This window comes from Parasteatoda tepidariorum, chromosome 10, assembly GCF_043381705.1.
Source record: "Parasteatoda tepidariorum isolate YZ-2023 chromosome 10, CAS_Ptep_4.0, whole genome shotgun sequence".
NCBI lineage: Eukaryota > Metazoa > Arthropoda > Arachnida > Araneae > Theridiidae > Parasteatoda > Parasteatoda tepidariorum.
Genome location: NC_092213.1, coordinates 11024710 through 11041607, shown reverse-complemented (window position 1 = coordinate 11041607; position 16898 = coordinate 11024710).

Genomic DNA, 16898 nt, shown 5'->3' with positions numbered 1-16898 from the left:
GATAGGCATAATGGAATATCATAGTTTACAGAAAGTGCAATCGAACAATGATCTAAAGATTTTGCAACAAATTAAAAGAGTATATATGGAATTAATAAAAATCAAATGTTTCGCAGTTACTTACTAAACCCATATTTCCCAAGAAGTTTACGTAAAAGATTTTTGAACATTCTACGCAACTTACATTTCGATTAAAGATTTTTTTTAAAAAAAAAATATTTATTTCATTAAAAAAATACTTTAAATTTAAAAAAAAAGCAGTTTTTTTAGCAAGTGCAAAAAAAGAAGAAAAAAAAAGAAAGAAAATTAACAAATAAATAAAATAAACAATTTTTTGGGGAATCGTTTTCTTATTTTAAAATTTTACAAGATCTGTTTTAGATACAGCAAGTTGTGGAAAAATTGAATTGGACATATTTCTTATTAATTTTCGGACTTAAAGACAAGCAGTTTTATATTACTGGAATAAACAAAAATTCTATTTCTACATTAAAATTATTCCACGCGATCTTCTTCCAGTACCAAACGATTATAATGTTTCAGAAAAATGATGTAATTCCCTTCTACTTTTTCTAAATCAAATCAAACATGCTTGTTTACTTCAATTGCGTCAATTTCTAAAATCAGCTGATTCCACAACAACATCGTAAGTTTCATGTGCCGAGAAATAAATCGTTTGCAAATTGCTAATATAATTCACAACTTCAATAGAATGATCGTCAATGAATCTGCGTCATGTGACGTCGTGGAAAAACGTGCACGAATTTTGATTCTTGAATGAAGGTAGATGTGGGTTTATTGACCCAGTGGGACGCAATACATTCTTGAATCTTGACCCGAAACTGGGGTCTGTTTTCACCTAAAGATCTGGGTCAAGAGGAAGGACAGCACGTTTCGCTGTCGGGACTATTGCACCTTTAGGGTGGGAATGTGTTTCCTACCCTCAATTTCAGAAATAGCTGGACACTCATCACAAGGCAAATGTTTATCGTCTGGAATTAGGTGTGGAATTTTTTTCTATTCCTTCTAGGATTGCCGATGGATATTAAAAGGATATTATTACAATAAAAAAAAATTGTGAAGTAGGCCACTTTTTTTTGACGGTGAGAAGAAAGAATTAATAGCCCGAACATTTTTTAAATTAATCGAGAGGACTGTAAAAGAATATTCGATATTAGCGAAATCGTAGACTGTATAAGAATATTTTAGACTGTTCGTTCCTACATCATCCTACATCATCCTACTACGATTGCTTCGAATGTATTTTCGTTGATGATAATTAAAAAATATTTTTTTAATTTTGGTAATTTGAAACTATTGTTGTTATGTCCTAAACTTAAATTATCGCATACCGGTTTCGAACTTTTGCTTATCAAAATCTAAATCTGTCGGTGATAGTCTTTCATGTTTAAAAATTTAATACAAAAATATATGTAAATTCTAATGCTAATTTTTTCTTCTTTTTTTTGTTTTTGAATTTTATTAGAAAGGTGCATAGTGTCGTCTCCTTTCTCGTCTGAAACTAAAAAAAAAGGAAAACTTGGCGAAACATTTTTTTTAAGTGTAATAATAAAAAAATTTATTTAATGTTATACAGATTTAACAGATTGTACAGATTTTTTACTAACTCCAGTTTTTGATTTGAAGCTGTTAGAAATGAATAAAATAAAATAAAAAATTACGCAATGAAGTTGTTCCTCAAAAATATATTTCTGTTACTTGATTTTCATAACACCCGTGTTATAACGACTTATAAAAATCTTTGATGAAATAGATTTATTTATTATTAAGACATATTCTTTAAAAAAATCACCAAATTCTTAGATAAAATTAGATTTTCTTTATAATTAAAAATTTCTTTATATTTATAAATAACTTTTTTAAAGAGAAAAGTTCTAAATGCTTACAGCTTCGTCAAGTTTTCTTTCAGTTAAAATTTAAATTTTATAAAAATTAATAAAATAGTACTATTTGTAATAATTTAGTTAGAAAATAAAACATGAATTTCGTCATGAATCCAGTTTATCAAAAACTAACAAGTTAGAAACAGAAACTAAAACTTTTTATAGTTTAGAAAATAGCTTGAGATTTCGCTGAAGAGGACGAGAGAAACGTTCTATTGCAAATTCGCTTTCGCCTGGAAAACTAACTTAAAATTTTAAGAATAGAATATGTGAATTCAGGAAAACCTAGAGTAAGCTATAAAGTTTCAATGGCTAAGAAAAATATGTATATATATATATTTTTTTGCATCAAAATGCTAACAGAATTTCGGAAGAGAACTTTCCCATTGCGTAATCCTTAGTTATCCTCTCAAATATATTTTAATTTTGATATTTTGAAAATTTCTTATCATAGTATTTGAAACCTCATAGGGGAAGATTTCCATATCGTGATCTGTGGCAGAATAATCACCAAGTCCTGGCAACTTCCGGGCATTGGCCCGCAAGAAACTCTATAAAAAAAATTAATAAATAAATTAAAAAAAAACATCTCGGTAGGTCTAAGTTGTAGCCACCCCCAGACAAACATCAACAAGTTTTTTAAATTTTTTTTTTTAAATTGCAAGTTTGAAATCTATTTAGCACCTTGGCGATTGTATTTGGCGCAGCAGATCACGATACTGAAATATCCCCGCTTCATAGCTTACTCAAAGTTTGTCTGAACTCATTTTACCTAATCTTTAAATGTTAAATGACTTAGGTGAAAGAGAATTTGCTATGAAAAGTTTCTCCCGAGGTATCATTTGATTTGAAGGTAAGAAAAAATGAAATAGGGCTTTTGGAAATACTAGCGACATCTATCGGGCGAATAACGTAAGAGAAAATAAATTTATCATCCCTTAAATTTCTCAACTTTTTTACTAAGCTCGGACTAAAGTATAAGCGTTCTCAATACTTGAACCTTTTCGCGCAACCGCAGGACAATAAATAAATAAATAAAAATTATGAAGCTAATAAATTTTAATTCCTTAAAATCTTTACAGCAAAAAGAATTTTGATTTATTTTTGTTTTATAACTACATTTTAGTTATTTTAAACCATTTAATTAAAGTAATTAATAAAATAACAATTTTATTTATTCGAAAAATATATTTTATGTTTGTTTTGCGAAACGTTATTGTCAATGTTCAAGTATTACAGATTTTTCGAAATTAGAGCAAGTAATTTTTTTTTAAAATGAAAATCGTAAATGTTTTTTTCTTTCTCACGCTTTTTCATATTTATAACAAAAAAGTAGAAATCTTTTTCTTATGCTTTAAGGAAGGTGTAAATAAACTATCTCCCAAAGTTAGAGTGCAAATTCAAACGACGAAAAAGAAAGAAAAAAAAAATTGGCAAAAATCTTATTTCAGCAGCTAAAAAAAAAAAAAAANAAAAAAAAAAAAAAAAAAAAAAAAAAAAAAAAAAAAAAAAAAATCACGTTTTATTTTTTTTGTCCAGAATAGCTTTGGAAGTAATAAAACATTTATTGCTTAAAATATTATTAGATCAAATATAGAAAAAAAAACAACAACATTATTATGTGACAGCCAACTCAGTTTTTTAAAACGACGAACTAATTTAGAAATCAAATTTAAAAATTGGTAAAAACTTAATATTTACTGATATGCATTAGTAATTCCGGTTATAAGTAATCTGCATGCAAAAGTTATTTCGATTATTTGCCCAGTAAAAGTCAGTGACAGCTTACATTTCATAGCATTATGTAGCACAATCAGAGTTATAGAATTAAAAAAAGAGAAAGCAGCACATTATTTTTACATTTTTATAAAAATTTTAAACTGCAAGGGTAGTAAACTGCATTTAGTTTAAAATTATCTAAATTACATGTAACCACTTAAAAGTAAGGTTTTGTTTTATTGTATACATGATTTATTGTTATAGGCATGTAAAATTTGTTTTATAACTACAAGTACCCAGTATGAAGTACAAGTACCAGTTTACTGCAGTTTAACATAATTTAACATTAAATAAAAATAAACTATTATGTTACTACTTACAAAACTTCTACTTTTCAGCCAACGTAAAAAAAGTCCATTAATAAACAAATAAACAATAATGAAAAATAATAATAAAAAAAATAAAGAAATAAAAAGACTACGGAAACCAAACAAATTTACTATTCATAAAAAAAATAAAAAATTAAAGAAATTTTTCTCTTTGAAAAATGTCTTTCGCAACACCTTAATTTAAATCCTCTTTATGAGTTAAAACAGAAAAAAAAGGGTTTTTATTAAAGTATAATATTTTTAATTGGATTACTGCATCGTAGGTAAATCGATTCAGAATTCAATCAGATTCAACACACACGCGTGACGTCGCTTTCAGGTATCCAATTAAATCCGATTTAAACCACATGGTTTTGGTATAATCACTTACCTACTCGAGTTGCAAGTACCCGATTGTCTCTCTAGTTTGCGTAATCCTTGAAGAACTAATTTAACAAAATAAGATGTTGTAATTAATTTACGTCGCACTAGAGCTGCACAATGGGCTATTGGCGTCGGTCTGGGAAACATCCCTGAGGACGATCCGAAGACATGCCATCACAATTTTGATCCTCTGCAAAGGGGATGGAACCCCCGCTTCGGCAGCCCGACGACCTGCACGCGAAGTCGAGCACTTTACGGTAGAACAGTTTAACGAGGACCCATACCGCACACCCTCGGTCCCTACGCAGACTAATCCAAGTGGTCATCCTCCCGCACACTGACAGCAGCCAGTGATGCTTGACTTCGGTGATCTGCTGGGAACCGTGTCTTATCGATCAGTCCACTGCGGGACTGACAAAATAAGAAGAAATTTATTTAAAAATCACTTTAATTAATCAATTAAAAACCACGTTCAAGTACGTTGCCTACTGTTTTTGCAGTAAGCAGAGACTGATCTAGACACAGAACTGTCATTGGCCCCCTGGTGAACTGTGGTGGCTCAGGAGAGAGAGATTTCGCCTTCCAATGAGGTAAACCGGGTTCGAATCTCAGCAATGGCTGGTCGATACGAATTCCGCACTTGGCTTACACCGATCGCAGTGGTGACGTAAAATATCCTCTGTGGTGGGTTAGAGTCCCCTTACCGCCAGGCTAACCGTGGGAGGTTTTCCCCTCCGCGTAACGCAAATGCTGGTCAGTTCCATCAAAAAGTCCTCCATGAAGGCAAATTTTTCCCAGTACTTGATTCAGGAATTAACTTGTCTTCTGGATTCTGTCCAAAATTATAAGTCTACTGAGTTAAACATTAGTAGTCGTAAACCAAAAAATTGGGTCGGTTGTGCAACGACGGTTATACACAGATATAAAAAGGGTCCTCTGGTCGTTACTTTAAGCTAAATGGTTAAGCTAAATGGTATTGTTTAATTATAAAGTGTTTAGAATGCAAGTAAATCACGATATATTAGTAAATTTAAGCTTATAATTATTTTAATTTTTGTTAACTTTTAACTCTAATAGACAATTCTTTAGGAAAAACACAAAAATTATTCGTAAACACTTAGAAGGATATCAGATATTTGGCAGCCCTATGTCTGGGCCTCTCCGGCCTTCTGAACTTGTGCTGAATCAGGCACTGGCAGTAAGAATCTGAAATAAAAAAAATTACAGTGAAAGTTCCTTAAAATGAAATATAAATGATAAAATGATCGTAAAATGAAACAGTTCATTACGTTCGCTTTTATTCTGAACAACTTTAAAATATCTATCTGAAATAGGCTGCAAAGGAGAAAAAAAATTAAGTGCTATGTTTTTTGACGCAAAAAGCAATACCCTATTTGCTACATGTCACGCTATCTTACATAACATATTAGAGGGACCGGAAAGTAATGTCATTTCGGCGCATTAAGCATTCGTTAGTCTTAAAAACCAAGTAACAGCAAAAAACCGCTTAAAAACGGCAAAGAATGCATGATTATTAATCGGACTATCTCCGGATCTTATAATAAGTCTATAACTATCATACTATAAGTCTATTAACAATTTAAATGTCTGGTTGGCAGGACGTTGGGCTTGTGTTCGTGAATGTAGAACATGTTCGTAGTTCGTATCGAATTCCGCTGGTTGAAGAATCTCCGTGTATTAAANTAAAATAGTACTATTTGTAATAATTTAGTTAGAAAATAAAACATGAATTTCGTCATGAATCCAGTTTATCAAAAACTAACAAGTTAGAAACAGAAACTAAAACTTTTTATAGTTTAGAAAATAGCTTGAGATTTCGCTGAAGAGGACGAGAGAAACGTTCTATTGCAAATTCGCTTTCGCCTGGAAAACTAACTTAAAATTTTAAGAATAGAATATGTGAATTCAGGAAAACCTAGAGTAAGCTATAAAGTTTCAATGGCTAAGAAAAATATGTATATATATATATTTTTTTGCATCAAAATGCTAACAGAATTTCGGAAGAGAACTTTCCCATTGCGTAATACTTAGTTATCTTCTCAAATATATTTTAATTTTGATATTTTGAAAATTTCTCATCACAGTATTCGAAACCCCATAGGGGAAGATTTCCGTATCGTGATCTGTGGCAGAATAATCGACAAGTCTTGGCAACTTCCGGGCAGTGGCCCTCAAGAAACTAAAAAAAAAAAAAGAAAAAAGGAAAGGGACCAACTCGAAAGAGTTGTAGCCACCCCCAGGAAAACATCAACATGTTTTTTTTTTTTTCTTCTTCTTTTTTTTTTTTACTTTGCAAGTTTAAAATCTATTTAGCACCTTGGCGATTGTATTTGGCGCAACAGATCACGATACGGAAATATCCCCTCTTCATAGCTTACTCTAAGTTTGTCTGAACTCATGTTTTAAATGTTAAATGACTTAGGTGAAAGAGAATTTGCTATGAAAAGTTTCTCCCCAGGTATCATCTGAGGATAAGTAAGAAAAAATGAAATAGGGCTTTTGGAAATACTAGCGACATCTATCGGGCCAATAACGTAAGAGAAAATAAATTTATCATCCCTTAAATTTCTCTTTCAACCCTTTTACTAAGCTACTTGGACTAAAGGCTGTGCAAATACTCATTTATAAGCGATCCTAATATTTGAAGCTTTTCGCGCAACGGCAGGACGAAAAAAAAAATAAATAAATAAATAAAAATAATGAAGCTAATAAATGTTAATTCTTTAAAATCTTTACAGCAAAAAGAATTTTGTTTTATAACTACATTTTATTTATTTTAAGCCATTTAATTAAAGTAATTAACAAAATAACAAATTTGTTTATTAGAAAAATATATTTTATGGTTGTTTTGCGTAATGTCATAGTCAATGTCCAAGTATTACGGATTTTTCGAAATTAGAGCAAGTAATTCTTTTTTTAAAAATGAAAATCGTAAATGTTTTTTTCTTTCGCACGCTTTTTCATATTTATAACAAAAAAGTAGAAATCTTTCCCTAATGCTGTAAGGAAGGTGTAAATAAATTATCTCCCAAAGTTTGAGTGCTAATTCAAATGACGAAAAAGAAGGAAAAAAAATTGGCAAAAAACTTATTTCAGCAGCTACAATTTAAAAAAAAAAAATCACGTTCTATTTTTTGTTCAGAATAGCTTTGGAAGTAATAAAACATTTATTAATTAAAATATTATTAGATCAAAGATAGAAAAAAAAACATTATTACGTGACAGCCAATTAGAACGACGGACTAATTTAGAAATCAAATTTAAAAATTGGTAAAAACTTGATATTTATTGATATGCATTAGTAATTCCGGTCATAAGTAATCTGCATGTAAAAGTAATTTCGATTATGTGCCCAGTGAAAGTCAGGGACAGCTTACATTTCATAGCATTATGTAGCACAATCAGAGTTACAGAATTAAAAAAGAAAAAGCAGAACATTATTTTTACAATTTTATAAAAATTTTAAACTGCAAGGGTAGTAAACTACATTTAGTTTGAAATTATCTAAATTATATGTAACCACTTAAAAGTAAAGTTTTCGAAATTTGTTTTACAACTACAAGTACCCGGTATGAAGTACAAGTACCAGTTTACTGCAGTTTATAAGTACAAATACCATTAATTATATTTTACACGTTGGTTGAATTCGTAACATAATTTAACATTAAATAAATAAATAAACTATTATGTTACTGCTCACAAAACTTCTACTTTTCATCCAACGTAAAAAAAAGTTCAATAATAAACAAATAAGCAATAATGAAAAATAATAATAAAAATAAAGAAATAAAAAGACTACAAAAACCAAACAAATTTACTATTCATAAAAAAAATAAAAAATTAAAGAAATTTTTCTTTTTGAAAAATCTTTTTCACAACACCTTAATTTACATCCTCTTTATGAGTTAAAACAGAAAAAAAGGGGTTTTATTAAAGCATAATATTTTTAATTGGATTACTGCATCGTAGGTAAATCGATTCAGAATTCAATCAGATTCAACACACACGCGTGACGTCGCTTTCAGGTATCCAATTAAATCCGATTTAAACCACATGGTTTTGGTATAATCACTTACCTTCTCGAGTTGCAAGTACCCGATTATCTCTTAATTCCGTAATTCTTGAAGAACTAATTTGACAAAATAAGATGTTGTAGTTAATTTACGTCGCACTAGAGCTGCAGAATGGGCTATTGGCGTCGGTCTGGGAAACATCCCTGAGGACGATCCGAAGACATGCCATCACAATTTTGATCCTCTGCAGAGGGGATGGAACCCCTGCTTCGGAAGCCCGACGACCTGCACGCGAAGTCGAGCACTTTACGGTAGAACAGTTTAACGAGGACCCATACCGCACACCCTCGGTCCCTACGCAGACTAATCCAAGTGGTCACCCACCCGCACATTGACAGCAGTCAGTGATGCTTGACTTCGGTGATCTGCTGGGAACCGTGTCTTAACGATCAGTCCACTGCGGGACTGACAAAATAAGAAAAAATTTATTTAAAAATCACTTTAATTAATCAATTAAAAACAACGTTCAAGTCCGTTGCCTTTCCTACTGTTTTTGCAGTAAGCAGAGACTGATCTAGACACAGAACTGTCATTGTGAACTATGGTGGCTCAGGAGAGAGAGACTTCCAATGAGGTAAACCGGGTTCGAATCTCAGCAATGGCTGGTCGATACGAATTCCGCACTTGGCTTACACCGATCGCAGTGGTGACGTAAAATATCCTCTGTGGTGGGTTAGAGTCCCCTTACCATCAGGCTAACCGTGGGAGATTTTCTCCTCCGCGTAACGCAAATGCTGGTCAGTTCCATCAAAAAGTCCTCCATGAAGGCAAACTTGATTCAGGAATTAACTTGTCTTCTGGATTCTGTCCAAAATTATAAGTTAAACATTAGTAGTCGTAAACCAAAAAATTGGGTCGGTTGTGCAACGACGGTTATACACAGATATAAAAAGGGTCCTCTGGTCGTTACTTTAAGCTAAATGGTATTGTTTAATTATAAAGTGTTTAGAATACAAGTAAATCACGATATATTAGTAAATTTAAGCTTATATTTATTTTAATTTTTGTTAACTTTTAACTCTAATAGACAATTCTTTAGGAAAAACACAAAAATTATTCGTAAACACTTAGAAGGATATCAGATATTTGGCAGCCCTATGTCTGGGCCTCTCCGGCCTTCTGAACTTGTGCTGAATCAGGCACTGGCAGTAAGAATCTGAAATAAAAAAAATTACAGTGAAAGTTCCTTAAAATGAAATATAAATGATAAAATGATCGTAAAATGAAACAGTTCATTACGTTCGCTTTTATTCTGAACAACTTTAAAATATCTATCTGAAATAGGCTGCAAAGGAGAAAAAAAATTAAGTGCTATGTTTTTTGACGCAAAAAGCAATACCCTATTTGCTACATGTCACGCTATCTTACATAACATATTAGAGGGACCGGAAAGTAATGTCATTTCGGCGCATTAAGCATTCGTTAGTCTTAAAAACCAAGTAACAGCAAAAAACCGCTTAAAAACGGCAAAGAATGCATGATTATTAATCGGACTATCTCCGGATCTTATAATAAGTCTATAACTATCATACTATAAGTCTATTAACAATTTAAATGTCTGGTTGGCAGGACGTTGGGCTTGTGTTCGTGAATGTAGAACATGTTCGTAGTTCGTATCGAATTCCGCTGGTTGAAGAATCTCCGTGTATTAAATGGTAACTGGTGCACGTTAAATCTGTTGGGGTTACAAATTCCTTCAAGCTCCCATAACAAATCAAAACCTCTGGGGGTACTGAATTGGAGATTGATCGTTCTCTGGTTCAGGTCTAAATAACGATCTGTGAATGAATGAAAGGAGTATGATTGGGTTTTCCTTGTAAAATGGGCTATGACGTGTGTGTGTGGTTGAAGTCATATTTTTTGCCATAGATGGTGCCACTGGAAATACAAGAAACGTTTCCTCTACCTTAAAAAGCAGGCTTGCTGGTATAGACAAGTGGTATAAGCATCAAGAACAATTACTATCCACGGACCCAGTAATAAGTCCACCAAAAACTATGGTTTACTCCATTGAAAATCTTTGAAAAATATATTTAGTATAGTTCCTTCACCAGGAGTTGTCACCTGGCTCCATCTCCTTTGACGCTGAGTTCATTTCAAAGCGGGAGTAAGAGGAGAAACATCTCCGCGCTTGAAATTGAGACAAGCCCTAATGCGTACGAAACGCAAACACTGAATTCTAATATACCTTTCGTTGCTCTAGCTAATTAAATATATTTTAAATTTAAAAACTGCTGTTTTCCCATCAAAATGTCTCAAAATGTTCAAACTGTTCACTCAAAAGAGAGAAATGTCATCAAATTTATGAAATATTTGATGTTAAAAAATGCACATAGAGATTGCGAAATAAATATTTTATTATATAAATATTGTTCACATCCTTCTATCAAAAGTAGCGAAATAGTATCGTCGGATATCACGTGATGAAGGCGGAGCCAAGTGCCAACTCCTGGTGAACGAACTATAGTATCGTTAGAAATAGTGATTGTAATAGCACGTAATTTGCTAGGTAATTATTAACTAGGTAATTATCTATAGGTTTTCTGCAAGCGCATTTCTTTTCCATAACGAAATTTTTAATCTGATTATTAAATAATGTTCAATGTTCATTCTAACGAATTGTTCACTATATCTATGGTTCATTTGTTCATCATAGTGGAAATAGACTATTTTTACGTTTTACCTTCTTTTTCCCCACCCCATTTAACTACTTCTTTGCGTTGTCTGTCCAGAGTTCAGACTTTGTTCACGTGGTTCCATTCGTCTGTTTTCATTGAGTGTTCCAATAAGATCCAGATTATTCACCATGTCTGTCAGCTGATTTGAAGAAGTTAGAAAATTCAATATTGTAACGCTTGCAAATGTGACTACCGCATAAGAGGAACATGTAAGGAAGTAAATCAGCGCTAGAAGCATATTCCATAGGATATTAGTAGCTATGAGATTGATCTGAAAAGAAGAGGAAAAAAAAAATAAAAATCATGTTTGCATATTCTTTTTCTTCTTTCATGGCGCTACATTCCGCAAAGAGTCTTGGCTAGTTATGTTACTTCAAATCTTCTTTTTTTCCCCCTTAGGATTTTCAATTTGGAATTTTCATTGTAGTTAGATCATTTTATCAAATTATCTAGTCCCGCAGTGGACTGATCGTTAAGACACGGTTCCCAGCAGATCACCGAAGTCAAGCATCACTGGCTGCGGTCAGTGTGCGGGTGGGTGACCACTTGGATCAGTCTGCGTAAGGACCGAGGGTGTGCGGTATTGGTCCTCATTAAACTGTGCTACTGTAAAGTGCTCGACTTCGCGTGCAGGTCGTTGGGCTGCCGAAGCGTTTTCTCAAAACCTTATTTTTGTTCATTTTTCCTACATGATCCAGCAATGCCAAGCGTCTTCATTTTAATGAATGGAATGATTTTTTTCTAGTTAACTAAACGAACTTATTTACGAGATAACAAATACTTTACTGCGAAATTCGCAGTAGAGGATTTCAACAAAAATAAACGTTTAAATGAACAACTCGCAGTGCGAATTGTTTATTTGGGCTGTGTCGTCTTCCTTTTGTTAATGATTCTCGAACAGGAAATAAATGGCAAATTGTTCTCGTATCTTTTTCCTTGGCTAATCTGTTTTTCGAAGGTTCTTGTCAACGCATAAAATAACGTTTTTTATTTTTTACTTATTTATTTTTTTTGCTTATTTATTTATAGCTGTTTTCAGAACTGCTGTGAGTTTGCAACAGTTATTGATGACTGTTAGATCAAGTTTACCTAACCGTTATGCTAACACTAAAAATGGAGCAAAAAAGCTAATTTTTTTCTTTTCAACTTGAACTAAAAGATCAAATTTACTACATGATCTTCTACTGCGAAAATTGCAGTAGATAATTTGGTCAAAAATAAACATTTAAATAAACAGCTAGTACTGCGACTTGTATATTTGAGCTGCGTCATTTTCCTTTCGTTAATGATTCTCGAACAGGAGATTGATTGATTGATTTGTTCATTTATGTCGCACTAGAGCTGCACAATGGGCTATTGGCGACGGTCTGGGAAACATCCCTGAGGATGATCCGAAGACATGCCATCACAATTTTGATCCTCTGCGGAGGGGATGGCACCCCCGCTTCGGTAGCCCGACGACCTGCGCGCGAAGTCGAGCACTTTACGGTAGCACAGTTTAACGAGGACCAATACCGCACACCCTCGGTCCCTACGCAGACTGATCCAAGTGGTCACCCACCCGCACACTGACCGCAGTCAGTGATGCTTGACTTCGGTGATCTGCTGGGAACCGTGTCTTAACGATCAGTCCACTGCGGGACTCTCGAACTGGAGATAAAAGGAAAGTTGTCGTCATACAATTTATTTTCCATAAATAATCTGCTTTTCAAAGGCTTTTGTCCATGAATAAAATAAAGTTTATTATTTTTATTTTTTTAATAATACATCATTTTTAAAACTGCTGTGAGTTTGCAACAGTTATTCATGGCTGTCAGGCCAAGTTTACCTTACCGTTAGACAGCGCTCTGTATGCTAACTCTAAAAATGGTGCAAAAAGCCAATATTAAGAAAAGCCAGTTTTGTGAAAATGAAAAGCGTTTGTAATCTAATTCTTTATTATTTAAAAAAAAATTACTCCTACGTTACATTATCTGGGCTCCTTATTTTCAAAAATTCAGATTCATTGATTTTGATTATTTTTGTCCACGAGGAAAAACGTTGCCAAATTGGCGTTTTTTAAAAAAACTTTAAAAATTCTTAAGACATTTGCATTATTACAAGCGGCTGGGGGGAGGACGATTCCATAATGTTAAAACGGAAAGAAAGAAGATTTTGAGGATTTTTTTTCATTCGCCTCCTTGGTGCATTGAACCATCTCTTTCTAAAGCATACATATTTAGATTGCTTGATGTTAATTATTTTGTATTCTTCGCTATCAGCAATGGAAGGTGTGAAACATAAATCTGCAAAATGTGACAAAATATATTCAACAAGTTTTAATTTGTACAAATAAATAAAATAAAATGATACTAATAATTAATAAAATATGAAAATAATTAATATAATTGCATTTAAGCAGCTGATTTTCACTATTTTTTTAAAAAATGTTAACCAGAATGTTTGATGCCACATTTCTTGTTTCCATATCAAACGTGAACAGAATTTCTTGAAACCCCCCCTCCCCCCTGATATTTGAGAACAACCCCTCTCTGGATCAAAACGATCTTTAGAGATCAAAAAATTCATTTCCCAGTGTCCCAACAAAGTCAATAAAGAAATTCTTTATTTTTTTTGTTGCTATTATATGTTTCTCAACACACAAAAAAATAATAAATAAAAATTTGAATAAATAAATAACAAAAAATAATAGAGAGAACACTGCTAAAATTTGATAAGTGCGATCTTTTGAGAAGCAAGTGCGAAGTGCTCCACCCAGTCATCAACGTTTACTCGATAATGAGTTTATTTTCCCCTTTTGTTAACTTCCTTGGTTCGTTTGTATTATGGAAACGTCCTGCCCCTAGACGCTTGTTAAGTTATTAATCTATTCTCTTCAGAAGCAAAAACAGTGCTCACTAGTCGTTATTGTATGCGTTGCTATGGCAACCGCCACTTCTCAATAATTTGAAAGCAATATTTTTTCAGAATTCTTTTTTTCATTAGGTTCATCACGCATTGAGATTTGGTGTTATTCATGAAGTGTGTGACCAGAGAAATACCACGAAATATTTCTGGAGTTGTGAATAAAGAAACTTTCATCCCACTCACGATGTTCGCTTTTTTTTATTTACCAATCAGAAATCTTGTCTACAGCTCACATTCTAAAGCCCTAATAATTCTTTATGACTATAAGATGTATTTAAAGTTTAAGTTTATAGCTTTACGTCAATTGTAAGGCGTCAAAACTGAAGGTTTTTATTTTATTTCCCTTGGCGAGAGAACTTTGAAAAACACTTAACTCGCACCTTTTCCTCGCCATCTTTGAGTTAAGGTCAAATCTTTGATTTTTGTTTTCCTGATATTTTTTTGTACTTAGCAACTTGTACTTTTTTTTGTACTGTATTTATTATTCGACAGCACTATACCTTTCAGAAACGAATGAAAAATAAAGGCTTTATTAAAGTGGGAGAAATAGTGCTTGATGATATTTAGAGCTTCTATAGAACTTTCACAAAATTTCAAAGCAATATAGTTATACGATTTATGGTTTTGAGTAAGTAATTCAAAACTGTACATTTGTCGTTTTTTCGCAGTTTATTTCAGTTTCAACTGATGAAAATTCATTTGGTTAATGCTAAAAAATTCTTTTAACGTAAATTGCACGAAACAAAGATCATAAAGGTAACTGGATACCTACAAGTGACGAGGGTTAAGTATCTCGATCCTGATTGGTTGTTGAAACGTGATATTTTTTTTATGTTAGCAAATGTTCTTTCCATACTATTTCGAGTAAGACAAGCCGGTCAAGTATCAATTTTCCTAAGAGACACATTCTATATTCTTTCACAAAGATTTTAATTCTTTCACTATATATTTCTTAACTCAAAGACAGGCTCAAAGAACATAAACAAACTAATTATGTATTAAAATTTCCAGGTACACGAAACAAAAATATATCACTGTCACAATAAAATACATAAACAAATATCAAATCTAAGTTAAATAAAACATGTAGACGAGATATAATTAGATTTTAACAAATTTAATGTGCAATACGGCGTTGTATTTCATTAATTTCACGTTAATTAACATTCTAACCTATGTGGCGAAACTTAGCTCGACTTTAAACACGCCCTCTTGCTTATAAACGATCAGCTGGCGCTGTGGTCATAGGTTACGTGTCTGTGTATCAGTGATCGTCTTCTTCTCGAGTTGCAAGTACCCAATTGTTCATTTCTTAGTGATTAATATGTTAACATTGTTCCTAAATTAAAAATGTTATGTAAAAATTGTTCCTAAATAAAATTACATTAATTATATAATTTAGAAAACGTTTATTGTTTTTTTATGGAAATAATCGATTTTTTAAGGGAGAAAAAAATATAATAAATGGGTAGCAATGACTAGCACTGGTGAGTGTCGCAATATGGTTTCGGAATATGTAGCAAAATCACAAATCTCCCTTGCTAGCCTGAGGCTACTTTTTTAAAAAAGATGGGTTTTTCTAAAATTAAAAAGTTTAAATGATGTTTTTAAATTATTAATATTGCAAATTTTAAAACAGAATGAACATTAATAATGTAAGGAATTTGAAGCATTTCTCAAAACATGGTAAATTCCCAGAGTTGAAGAAAAAATTTTAAGAAACAGGGGTGGAATAAGTAAGTTTTAGGTATTAAAAATATTTATAAAATTCCATATTTTAAAAAATTAAGTAAATAATAATAATAATAAAATTCACAGGGGGTGCATTTTCGACGAAAAAAAGTGGCTATCAGGTACCGATTGGCAAACAATTTTTTGATCACCATTTGTTACATTTAGTTGCCCTGTGGCCGGTAGCAATTATATTTTGTTCTGGTTTCTAGCATTGATATACCATAAAATGTAAACAGTTGTCGCCAAATGTTCCACAAATGTCGCTAAAATGAGATGTATAGGCGACAAATTTGTCGCTTTGAAATTATGTTTTAGCATTTACAAAATAGTAACGAAAAATAGTTTTGCGAATCGAATTCTACGCATTTAAAAATTTATTGTACTAACTTTGTTGTTCTACGCTTGGTATGGAAATCAAATGCGTGGTATTCAAATGGAATAACATAGAGTGTCTGTACAAAATGTTTTAAATTTAAACATTAAAATTTCAAATTTACACGCTGTGCTGTGGATTCATGCACTGACATTATAACTGTTCATCAATTAAAAAATATTTTTTGCTCTTTTAGAATTGACTTTATTTAAAATTTTATAATTTTTAGCTAATTAATTTTTAATGTAATATTTTTTCAGTTCTAACTTTCTCGGTTTTCCGCATTTATTTATTTATTTTGTCCCCGCATTCTAATCTCTATGTTGAATCTATTTACTAATATCATTTTAGCTTTTTCACATTTTTCAATAAATACTAATTTTTAATCTTTATGGGCAAATGGATCTAATTAGTTATACTACCTACCGAGTAATTGCATAAACGACAATCATAAGTGCTGATTACGATTGATTTTGAGGAAAGTGGCTTAACAGCTATTTTCCTACTATTGTTAATGCTATGAACACTAAAATAGAATTCAAAAAAGTAAAATAAAATGTATTCTTGAATTTTTTATTCTATTTTTTTTTTCGTTTTTTTTTTTTTTGCAATGTATCGTTTAACATACAGCGATGCCAAATATATAAAAACATTGAATTTTTTGTCTCTTACACTGGGTTTTTAATTGAACGGCAGTTTAGAGTGTTATGTAACTCAATTAAAACTTTTGATGTGTA